Consider the following 12,400-nt stretch of genomic DNA (forward strand, 5'->3'; position numbering starts at 1 on the left):
AAGAGAAGGACCCAGCCGGGGGAGAGGAGGATGCGACTAGCACCAGCCCCATTGCTGCAGTGAGGGGGGGCAAACGCGACCATGGGGGAGGGGGTGCTGGCCACGCTGGCAGAGGCCGGGTTGATGAGGAGAAGCGGCAGATGAAAGGGAGGTGGGGAGGGGAAGCCGGGGCCTTGAGGGCGGCAATGGGGAATCCCGTTCTCTAGCAATGTGTCGATGCAGTGCTGCCCCCTGCTGCGCGGACGCAGAGCTGCTCCACTGTGCTGCGGGGCCTTGTACTGCTGACGGCGATTCGCCTTCCGCTCAGGCGCTTGGGGACTGTGATCTCAGCGCCCACAGCTGCTGTGACGTTCCCAGCGGCCGGGGAGACGGCCACAGATTTGCTGGAATATGGCCGACCGTTCTGCCACTCTCAGTTTTGGGAATCTGTTTCCCTTTCCTGCTTCATCCACAGCCTGTATCCAGTGCGACAGCAAAGGCCTCAGTGCTAGTGCTGTTGCTGCAGCGGAATAGAAATAATGGCGGCAGATGAATAGCTGCCCTCAAGCGTCCCTGCAGCCCGGTCCCTCCGCAAGGGACTCGAAGGTGATGGCTCACTCCACGCCCGGTGCTGGGTCCCCGGGGAGGGGAAGATTTTCAGCCAAAGCTGTTGTCAAGGGATTGCCCGAGACAGATGGTGCTGGGGACCGTGAGACAGTGCAACGGAGACCCAGGGACTCCTCCAGCCGCCCACGCCAAGCGCATCAGAGCAGGGGTCCCGGCCAGGGTCTCTCTGGGACGCCGTTCATTAAAAAGTCAGGCAGAGTCTCAGCTCAGTCCTTGTCACTGAGGGTTTGGAAATGAGCCCGAGTGCAGGAGCAGAACCCAAGGCCCCCCACACCCTGGCAGGGAGAGGGTGTGTGTGTGTGTGTGTGTGTGTGTGAGACGGGCTCAGAGAAAAGTGTGCCCCCTCCTGACCCACCCACGTCACTTCCTGCAGTATCTTGGCTGGCTTCTCCTCCTACTGACCTCGCCTATGGGAGGACGGGCTCTTAGTCCATTCACGTTGGGAGAGGGCTGTCTGCTACCAAGTGCCTCTGAGCTGGGGCTTGGCTGGGCTCCCAGCCAGGTACTGCCCCGGATTCCAGCAGCTCTGAGGCCCTAGCTGGAGCATGGGGCTGTGTGGCTGAGGTACAAAAAACCAGACCATCGGGCTGATCCGAGCCCATAAAACTGGGCTTACCCCCTACAGACTTCCCAGGACGGCACCCTCGACCAAGGGATGATGCTGGGAAAACCTAGTCAGGTGGCAACCTTCCAAGCGATCGGTGAGGGGCACCCGTTTCTCTTGTCCCCCCAACCAGTGGTTCTCCAGGGGGAGTGTGGGGCCAGGATGTAGCTCTGGGGATTGGGTTTCTTCCAAAGGCAGAAAGGGGAGCGGATGTGAGCATTGATCTGCAGGATGTCAGGCTGCGGTCGATTTCAGGTCGATAATGCAGGACTCCCGGCGGCGCCCTGCTTCCTCCGGGTGGGGAGCAGAACACGGCTTGCGCCAGCAGCTTTCGGGCAGATGGCAGTGGCTGGGGAGGGCCCCGGGCCCTCCCGTGGGGTTGCCAACATTCCAATTTCTGAAAACCGGACACCCCTGCTCCGCCCCCTTCCCCTGAGGCCCCGCCCCCAGCTCCGCCCCCTCCGTCCCAGGCCCCATTCGCTCCTCTTTAAAACTAAAACTGGCATTGGATTCTCACTAAACAAGGTGTCCGTGCTTTGAAGATGTTGAAGGGGAAAAGTTAAAAGGGACGGAGCCACGGTTCAGGACCTGGGGCTGAAAACCCTTTTTCATCTGACCGCTGAGGTCAGTTTGCAGGCAGGCGGATTTGCTTGCACGAGCAAAAGTGATTCTGGGACGTGAACGTGCAGGACCGGGCCCCAAAACTGTCACTGTGGAAAGAAAGCAAAAGAATTGTGCCCGGTCCATCCACACCCAACCTAACCGCACACAGCACAACCCAAAACACACGCTGTATAATCCAAACACACATGCCACCGCCCGCGTACGCAGCCCAACACAAATACACAACCCCCCCAGCCTTTCACACAAGCCCGTCCAACGCTCCGCCAGGCCTTAGCTGCTGTCCTGAGCTGCCCAGAGATGCTCCACCTTACCCCCAGCAGCCATTCAGCGGGGACACTGATGTCACGCTAGTGTGACAAACTTTCTAACCGCTGAAAATTGAACACCGTTGCCCTGCCCCTTCCCTGAGGCCCCGCCCATGGCCTGCCCCCTTTCCTGAGGCCACACCCCATCGGGGCACAGACGGGGGTCAGTCCCTGGAGTGAGGGGCACAGAGAGGCGTGGGTGACAGCCCCTGGAGTGTGGGGAGGAGATGGGGAAATCGGGGCACAGCGGGAAGAAGGGAGGGAGTAGGCCACCAGAGTGAGGGGCTGCGATGGGGAAATTGGGGCACATCGGGGTGGGGGTTCCCTCCCCCCCCCCCGGGTGTATTCCACCCCAGGTGGCGGCAGCGGTATCTAATTCGGAGCCTGGTCCAGGAGCCAGCCAGTTCTCTCCATCAGACGTCAGCAGCTAAGTGGAGCAGCTCCTCCAGGCTCCAGCTGCTCCGGGAGGCCGGCTACCCGGACTTTTGCTGACGGGACATGGCCAGGTTCCCTTTTCAACTGGACTTTCCGGTCAGAAACCAGCCATCTGGCCCCCAGGGCCCTGTGTCCCCCTGGGGCAGTGGGGCTGGTCCAGATGCACCTGTTCACCCCGGGCCCTAGCCTGAAACAATAATTACGGGTACGAACCAGTGAATGCTTCACCCGAAGGCCGTTCAGCACAGACCGGTGTGCGCGTGCCCCAAGCGCCGGGACTGCACAGGCCCATGTTGCTGTCGGGCCTGGTCCGCTCATCCTAGAAGCAGCATGACCTAGTGGGTGGGGCACTGCACCGTTTTTGAGGGGGGCGGGTTGAATGCTATTTGCAGCTCAGCAGTCAGCTCCTGGCAATGGGGTGTGTGTGTGTGTGGGGGGGGGACGGGGGGGACGGGAGAGCCTGGTACAGGGAAGAGGGTGAAATGGGGGTACACACAGAGCCCTGGGAATGGGGGGGAGAATGGCAGCTGGGAATTGGGGGAGGGGAATGAAAGATAGACACCTCCTGGTGCAGGGAAATAGGGGAAATGTAGTCTGGGGGGGGGGGGGGTGTCACATGGAGCCCTAGCCCTAGAAGGCATAGTGGGGGCTATGGGAATTGGGGTGCACACACAGCCACTGGCCTGGGGGGGGGGGCACTGTAGTGAGTTCCTGACATCGAAGAAGCTGGGAAGGTGGCACCCAGGGAGCCCATGGGGGAGATGCAAGGAGCCCCTGGCGCCTGCCAGGAGTTAAGCACCCAAACCCCCTAGTACTGCTGATAGTTTGAGTAATGCTCAAACCCTGACCTCGTGCTCAGCTTGCAATGGGTCCTTGACTTCACTGGGAACTCAGCCCAGGTCAGAACTGAGCTTCGAGCACTGACCCAGCATCCCAAGGAAGAAAAGGCTAACGAAATGTTGGGAAGCCTTAGGAAACGGCCAGATCACAAGATAGAAACTAGCACATCACCGCTTTATAAATCCATGGTCACCCACAGCTTGAATCCCGGGTGCAGATCTGGTCACCCCATCTCAATAAAGATATATTGGAACTGGAAAAAGTACAGAAAAGGGCAACGAAAATGATGAGGGGGATGGAAAAGCTTCAATAGGAGGCGAGATTAATAAAACTGGGACTTTTCAGCTTGGAAAAGAGACGATGAAGGAGGGATATGGCAGAGGTCTGTAAAATCATGTGTTGGGTGGAGAAAGTAACTAAGGATGTGTTATTTACTCCTCATAACACAGGAACTGGGGGTCACCAACTGAAACTAATAGGCAGCAGGTTTAAAACAAACAAAAGGAAGTATTTCTTCACACAACGCACAGTCAATCTGTGGAACTCCTTGCCAGAGGATGCTGTGAAGGCCAAGACTATAATGGGGTTCAAAAAAGAACTAGATAATTTCATGGAGGATAGGTCCATCAATGGCTATTAGCCAGGATGGGCAGGGATTGCTGTTTGCCAGAGGCTGGGAATGGCTGTGGGATGGATCATTTCATGCCTGCCCTGTTCTGTTCATTCCCTCTGAAGAACCCAGCATCGGCCGCTGTTGGAAGACAGGGTACTGGGCTAGATGGACCATTGAGCTGACCCAGTCTGGCTGTTCTTATGTTGGAAACCTGAAACCACTGAACACACACCTGGCCTCGGGCCCGGCTACACACGAAAGTTCACAGACCTCTGCCCGGGAATCGGACCAGCTTCTGGGCGGGCGCTCCTGGCCTGGTTCTCCAGGGCTGCCGCTTGGAGCCTTTGCAGCATTGGGGGAGCAGCAATGGTTGAGGCTAACTCTGGCTCCATCAATAACAATCGCCACGAGCCAGGCTGACGCGCTGTAATGGGCACCTGGGCTAGGCCGGCACTGCAAAGACCCCGGGGCCACGCTTGCCCTCAAGGGCAGCGCTGTGTGCTGTGTTCTGGGCCGCACGCATCGTTCAGCTTGCAAACCCCATAACCTCCGGGAAGTGCGTTGTAGCTGGACCTCGGCGCTGGAGGTGCTGTAAGCTCCTCAGTGCTCGACAGTTGCCGAGTTTGCCTGTGTGTGGCCTGGGCTGGGATGTGTCTCTCTGGCCGCTGGGTGTCCATGAGGTGAATCAGTGGCGCTTGTTTGTCTCGCAGACCTCATCAGCCTGGCATTGCAGCACCCCAGACCTCGGTGGTTTGCCCTGAACCCTGCCATGCTGGCGAAGGACGTGCAGACGGCTGGCGGACGGCCAGCTGGACGCAGCACAGCGTGTCTTCAACGCCGTAGCCAGACGTGGGTCGCAGAGCCAGCGGGCCAGGTCTTCAGGCCAGCCAACGTGTGCTGGGCCCAAGGAGTGAGGGGCTGGCGGCGAGGATGGGGGGCTGGCTGCATGTGACACTGAGCCAGCTACGCCCCCTTTACCCGGCTAGCAGCTGCACTGGCCACAGGGAAGGGAAGGCGCTGGCTCAGTTGGTTTAAGGTGACTGCAAGTGCAGCGAGGGGAATAGCTCTGGGCACCGCAGAGTGGGACAGCTAGTGACATCGGTAACCGCGGCTGGGCGGGACTGTTCCCAGGGCTGTGCCAAGCGAGTGACTTGGGGCTGGTAGGCAGCAGCTGGGGAAAATCTCTCCTGTGGTCGTTCCAGCGTCAGGGCTATGAAGGGAGCATCCCACGTCTTTACATGCTCCATCCAGAGCCAGGCAATTACTATTGTCTGTGTTACACAGCGAGAGGGGCCCTGATTTGCCACCCGCCCACAGCACAACCCCAGGCTCCCGGTCCTGTGCTTTCACGGCTAACCCCTTCTCCCGCCCCATATAACACTCAGCGGCAGCGCTTTGTGCTGCCCGTCGCTGGGATGCCGCTTTGCGAACGAGGCCCTTCGCCGGCTCGCTGGGGACCGCACCGTATGGCAGGTGGCGCCAGCTTGGAGCGGCCAGCCCTGGAAATGAGCGAACGCGTGGCTGGAAGGGAGGGTCCCCTCTAGTCGCAGGCGTGGGGCTTCTCAAACAGCCCCTCCACCCCCGGCGTACATCACACACCTACCTTCATTGGAGTCTTACAAGCATTTTCCTGCAGCATGAGGCCAGACGCTTGCTGAGGCCAAGGGGCAGATGGGATGAGCTGCCGTGTGCACGTTTGGCCCTGGACCGGCCCCTTCTGCGCACAGCGTCTCAGGGCTCATTCTGACTCGTGCACCAGCTCCTGCACGGGCACTTCAACCCCGGCTGACGGACAGGCTTGCAAATGGCTGAGAACGGCAGCGTTCATCTCATTCCCGCCGCAGGCCTGCGCTGGGCAGAAAGGCTGCCGCGTTAAGTCTCCTATGGCTAGAGCCTCTTCAGCCACCTAGCTCCAACCTGTAGGGGCCACCCATATTCTCAAAGCCATCGCTCAGCTGCTGCCTAGCCCTGGGGGTGCCTAAAGCCACCTGACGTCCTGATGCAGCCTCACAGCTAATGAGCTGCTCAGACCCTTCGTGCACGGCCGGGCGGCTCAGCATCCGTGTTCCTCGGCTGGTCTCCGCAGCAGGGCCTGGCGTCTCAGAGCATGTTTCCCAGGCTGGCCTCTGCACGACGGCCGTCGGGAGCGAGGGTGTCCGGGGTTGCCTGGCTGGCATGCCAGTAGCCCGGGGGTTAGGGCACACAGCGGGGAGACAGGCGACCCAGGCTGGGAGCCTGGTTTTGTCTGAACAGAAGCGGGGGCTGGCCCCCTCCGTGCGCCCCTGGGGTGGGTGTCTCTCGGTCTGAGTTGTTCCACTCCGTATAAATAATTAAATGTTCTGTGGAGCAGGGACTTGGCCCTGATTCTCCCGCGTGAGCGCCCGTGCTGCTGGCCTGGTGTGACCCACGCGCCTGCTGGCGCAATGAACATTTAATTATTTACACAAAGCACAACAGCTCCAGCGAGCGAGCCCCCCCCCCCCCGGGCCATCTCCCAGTGCTTCATTTGGAATGAAAGCGGTGCCGGGGCTCAGCCCTGGCACAAATTGAATATTCCCCCCCCCCCAACACACGGCTGCTCACAGCCCTCCCCTGGGATGGGGACACCTGCGGTCAAGGTTCTGCTCCCAAGCAGGAAGAGCAGAGCTATGAGTCGGGCAATGCTTTGCCACGCTCTGAGAGTGGAGATCTGAGGCATGGCGCCTGTGACTCTGTGGCCCCCACCCCCAGAGCCAGCTCCAGAGGGTCCCTTAGTCCCGCTAGGGCATGTACACAGAGCCACGCAGCCCTGGCTGGGGCTTGTTTGGATACCTTGTTCATAACCACCTCACCAGGCCTCCTGCCCAGTGCATGACGATGGGGCTGTCCCTGGAAAGCAGGGTAGCATCTGCGGAGCGAAAGGTGCTGGCATTGTAAGGTATTAGTACATGATTAGTTCACAGCAGCAGGATGGGTGCCATGACTGGCATTGAACACGGCCCTACAGCTCAGACCTCAGCTGCCTTATCGCACTGGAGCTCAGCGATGGCCAGGGCTGGAGCTGCATCCTTTGTCTGGGTGCTAGAAAGTGACTGCATCACATGGGCCTAGCTAGATCTAACTGATCATCATATTTGGGGGGGGGGGGGGGGGGGTGAAGAAGGAATCCCCCCAGGTCAGATTGGCAGAGACCCTGGGGGATTTTCACCTTCTTCCGCAGCACGGGGGGACGGGTCATGTGCAAGTTTAAACTGGAGTAAAACGGGTCCTCTGTAATGCGATGTCTTTAAACTGTGATTTGAGACTGTCAGTAACTCAGCCAGAGGTTAGGGGGTCAGGGTCTGTGGGTGCAACGTGCGGGCGGGTCAGTCTAGAGGATCATGCGGGTCCCTTCTGACCGTAAAGTCTGTGAGTCTAGATTTGCTGGTGACGCCTGTGTATAGAGGTAACTATTGTTTCCTTAATGCTCACTGATGAAAACCCAGCTGTACATTCTGTGCATGTGTCACGCCCAGACGTTTTACCGGGGCTGGGTTGATGAGGGATCAAATACTGCCAGAATGGTGGGAACAGATCTTTGTGTTACCGTTGCGCTGGCTGGTCTGTTTTTCTATTGGCTGACTGCTCCACACCAGGCACTAACGCTTAGTAAATCAGCTCCGTTCAGCAGCGAGACACACAAGGCACCAGGAGGGGACCAGCGTCGGTGGTCACTGACGAGACAAACTGGCGGCAGCGCCAAGCAGCTTTAGAGGTATTGTTAATTGCTTCCTTTTCTTTACAATCAAGGATTTGCTCGCTGATAGACCAACAGGAGCGAGGGCAGATGACCGGGGTGGGATCTGAGTGCATGCTAGCCAGGACACACAGGCACTAACACTAACGGTGATGTATCGCTCATGTAACCATCTATCTGAATCACCTGTGCGCACAACACTGCATCTTTCATTTACACGCTGGTGCGAACCATCACATCTCACCAGTGCGTGCCTTAACATCTATTCCATGCTCACCACCATACCAAATTATTGTTGAGTGTATTCTGTGATTAAAGCACTTCTTCAGCTAGTTACATATGTTTAAATGCAAGCATAGCTCAGAGCAAAAAGACCAGCATACAAAAGCGCTGGTCTAAATGAGAAGATTACTGTGGCATTGGTTTCTTTGTGAGGACCCTTTAGTTTCTCCCCCTTCCCCACCCCATGCAATCTTTTGTAAGCTGCCCTAAAGCTGAAAATATGTTTTATACTGATGAATAGCCTTTAATCGCTGAGCCAGATGACTAAGTATGTTTCTGGGCGCGTGTGCTGACTCAGAGTACCTTAAATCAATCGATCTGAGTAAGAAAGAACACACATAAATAGAGAATTAAATGGTGCTTAGAGATACAGTTATATTTGAAAGAGCTAATGGCTTTTTAGAAGGCTGGGTTTTCTGTGTAGGCGGCTGTCTCTGGTTTGGCTTAGCTTTTCTTCTATGGAGCCGTTATTCCAAAGTAAGTGCCTATTAGTGACTGATGTGATCACTTGTTAATCATGTTTCGGGTACTATCACTCTTTGAATAGCTCCTGGCTGAGTCTTCTGGCTTCCTCTGGGGAAAGTGGCAGGATGTGTTACAAACAGGTACTCGTGTTAGACCACAGACTGGGACTGAACGTGTTCTTGAATCCTAGAGAGAGATGGCTGATCCCAAGAGCAATTACTTTAGCCGCTTGTGGGGACTGAACGATTCCAACATGACAGCTGCGCTTTGGGCAGGTAACGTGCCGTCCTTTCACTCCGTGTTTATTTCTCGGTCTTGTCCCTGCCCCAGGTTCCAAATCTGACACATCCCCATGTGAGTGACGTTGTGCAGCAGCCTGGCACTGACACAGCTACCGGCTGTCCAAGTTAGATTTCCGTGTCGTATACACATTCACAGGCATGCTCTGTCTACACGTAGGGACGCTGCATGCACCCACAAAGTAACTTGCACCACAATGTTGACTCATAACTAAAAGTCTATATTCAAAGCTTTTTATGGCCTGAGATTTGCCATTTTACGTCACACATTTAACTCCAGTCAAACTTAGTTTAGTCCATGGATATCATGACCAGCCATAGCAACACTAACGCCTCCTAGCTTTATATAGCACTTTTCATCAGTAGGTCTCCAAGCACTTCCTGAAGGGGAGGCAGTATCATTAGCCCTATAGAACAGCTGGGGAAACTGAGGAACAGAGCAGCGATGTAACTTGCCCAAGGTCACCCAGCAGGCCAGTGTGTGTTTAGGTACACACCCACAAATAACGTCTGTTACTAGAGCGTCTACACTTACAACGCCTGCACCAATGGAGCTGCGCCGCTGGAGCGTTTCAGTGAAGACGCTACCTATGCTGAGGGGGCGCATTTCTCCCGTCGGTGTAGCTAATCCACCACCCCGAGAGGCGGTGGTTATGTTGATGGAAGACGCCCTCCTGTCAACAGAGTGCTGTCTACACTGGGAGTTCAGTTGGTATAATCATGTCACTCAGGGAAATCCACATGTGGAAAATCATGTGGAAAATCCACACCCCTGAGCCATGTAGTCATTGCAACGTAAGTTTGTAGCGTAGACCAGGGCTTATGCTAAGTCAGTTATTTCAGCAGGCATGGAATAAACTGCAGCGCTGAGCAGTGCGGCAAAGTTCACTGAGGATGCACCTTGTGCTGCTTCACCTACACTCTGTCCTTTAATCTGTCTCTGCCCCAAATACCTCCCCATTCCTGAACAGCTTTGCTGGCATAAGTTTGCCAAAATTTTGCCAGCATAACCGTGAGTGTAGACAAGGCCTAACAGCCCCCATTTCTCGCTAGATACCCCCCCCCCCCCACATGATCTTTTCCCTCTGATGTAGATCAGCTAAAAGCTGGGGTTGTACATTACAGTGATGCTCTCTTGCCTTGGCCCAATGCAGAGGAGATGAGTTAAACCCTAGAGGCGCGAGGCTGGTTGGGAGAAATTGCCTGAAACCTCATCCAAACCGCTCACTGGTGCAGGAGAGGTGCCGGCCAAAATGTTTGCCACGTTCTCATGGTAGTTTACGGGCGCTCTTATGCTCCCAGCCCCTGCCAGAGCCAGGGCATGCAGCAATAGCTGCACGAGTGGAAAAGAACCGGTAAAATATTGTGAATTTAACTTCCTCAGAAGTAACCCTGCGATTTCAAGCAGGGATCCAGGGCTGTTTGTACGCGGACAGGCCCAGTTGTTTGTTCTCTTGCTAACGCTCATCTAACCCTAATCTCAGCTACGCTTTTGTGCTAGTCCCAGGCAATGAAGTGGTGCCTAGGCTTTCTGCTGGCCCTCTGCACAAGAGTGAAGCTCCCGCTGTGACTATAAGTGGCTGCCCCTCTCATGCTGCAGTATCAGTGCTTTGTGTACTGCTGCAATTCACATACTCTGACCTGAAACAAAAGGCTTGGCTGTTTGCTACTTCTTTAGTAGCCACAAGTGCCCGTGAGGTGCAGGACAGCTGTGCTCACCCACATGAGGAAGGGCAGGTCATCACACTCAAGGGTTGCCGGCTCCCTCTGGCAAAAATCTTCGGTTAAAAGCAACCCCACTAGAACCTGCAGCACAGGCTGTGTTTTACTGAAGTAGGCTGAGACTGTGTTTTCCTGCCGCTCATGTTTCAGTCTGTTTATGAGCTACTGCAGAGGGCTGCATGGAGGCCTGGGAAACCCAGTACCGATTTCATTTTTAATTGAGCTGTGTTGCAGGACGGCGAGAAGCCAAGTTCCGGCCCCCCCCCCCCCACACACAGCTCTGCTGATGCGCTGCAATCTCAACCCCCTTGGGTTTTTTTCCAGTTCTGGGCTCCCCACCTCAGCTGTTCTGCCAGGGCTCTCTAAGCCTTTCATGAAGACCCCTGCTCTTCCAGTCCTGGGTTCCCCACATCCTGCTGTGCTGAGCTCCCTCAAGCCTGCCTTACAGCCCCCTTGCTAGTCAAGTCCTGAGCTTGCCACACAACTAGCCTCTACTACCTATTTCGAAAAGTCAGGGACATAGTTAACCATTAGAAACGTGGCCAAGCCATTCATCCCGCCCCATCTACCATCATTTACACAATAGCAGCATATGGAAAAAAATCTGAGTGTGTTAATTTCCTTCTGTAGGTGGACTAGTGTGTCAAATACCCCTAGTGTTTTGGAGGTGTTTGGCTCCAGGGCTCTGTGTTTGACCTGTTACCCACACTTGATTCTGCTGTTCACTCACCATAGGTAGTCGCCCCAAACCGTCCTCCAGGGGGCTGCAGCCGCTGTCTCCTCCTCGCGAGTGCAGACAGCATCTGCTATAGCCCAATGGTAAATGCAACTTTCTCGTCAAGGGGCCAAGCCAAACCTCGTTAAAGGCAACAGGAAACTTTCCACTGACATCAAGGAGTGTTGAAGCGGACTCTGTTTAATCCCAAGCAGTCACAGCAAAGTGGAACCAACACCCTGGACAAGCATTACATCAGTCCCACACACACACACTTGGCACTGAGGGAAACATACAGAAACCGTGGCCCTGCCCGTGCTCATCCCACCTCTCGAGAGTCATTAAAGCAGGCCCCCTTGTGCCTGAGCTCTGAGGAATGCACGGCATGTGCACTGCAGGCATATTTTATGTGGGCAGCGAGGGAGTGAGAGTATAGCTGCGGGTATGCAGCCCTTGTGTTTAATTCACAGGAGTGTGGTCGGGTGGGTGGGTTTCCTTGTTCTGCTTTCATTCACAGTGCGTGGCGTGTTTTCCAGAGTGCACCTCCCAGCAGTGTAATTAGTGTAAGGATTTATGGCCTTCTGGAACGAGGGCACGTCATTAGTGCCTGCTAAAGAGGTAAAACAATTGTGAGTAATCCTGTCACAAGCAGCTGGCTGCACCTCTGAAAATGGATGCTTGGCGCATGGGGGTTGACACCATGGATTAGAGCCTGGCCTGGCTGAGCAAATGTCTGAAATGCACCCGTTTCACTGCTCAGCCAGCCCTGCACCAGACTGTACTCTACAGCCAGGGGGCATGGGCTAAGCTTTGCAAAGGGACCCAAGTGAGTCAAGCCCCCAGCTCTTATTGAATGTCAGTGGGCTATGGGTATCTAATTCCCTTAGGCAGCTTTGAAAAACTGCCCTGGTCCTGAACCATGCTCTGCACCGGGAGATTTCAGCAGTACTGTGAGGATTTGGAGCAATTTGTAACGGCATGCTAATTATGCTTAATGAGTGTAAGCTAATTTACCGTGGAGGTAAATGGTAAAGGGGCTGCAATGCAGCATGGGTTTACCACAAGCAGCTCATGGCAGACTAGCCCGAGTTCCTTCTTTGAGGAAATACATTCAGTTTTTTTTAGCTCAGGGAACTGCAGTAGCTCTGATATATTCGGCCTTCAGTAAAACATTT

The sequence above is a fragment of the Emydura macquarii genome, unplaced genomic scaffold (assembly GCF_026122565.2).
Source record: "Emydura macquarii macquarii isolate MOO-44397 ecotype Brisbane River unplaced genomic scaffold, CSIRO-AGI_Emac_v2 contig_3390, whole genome shotgun sequence".
NCBI classification, from domain to species: Eukaryota; Metazoa; Chordata; order Testudines; family Chelidae; genus Emydura; species Emydura macquarii.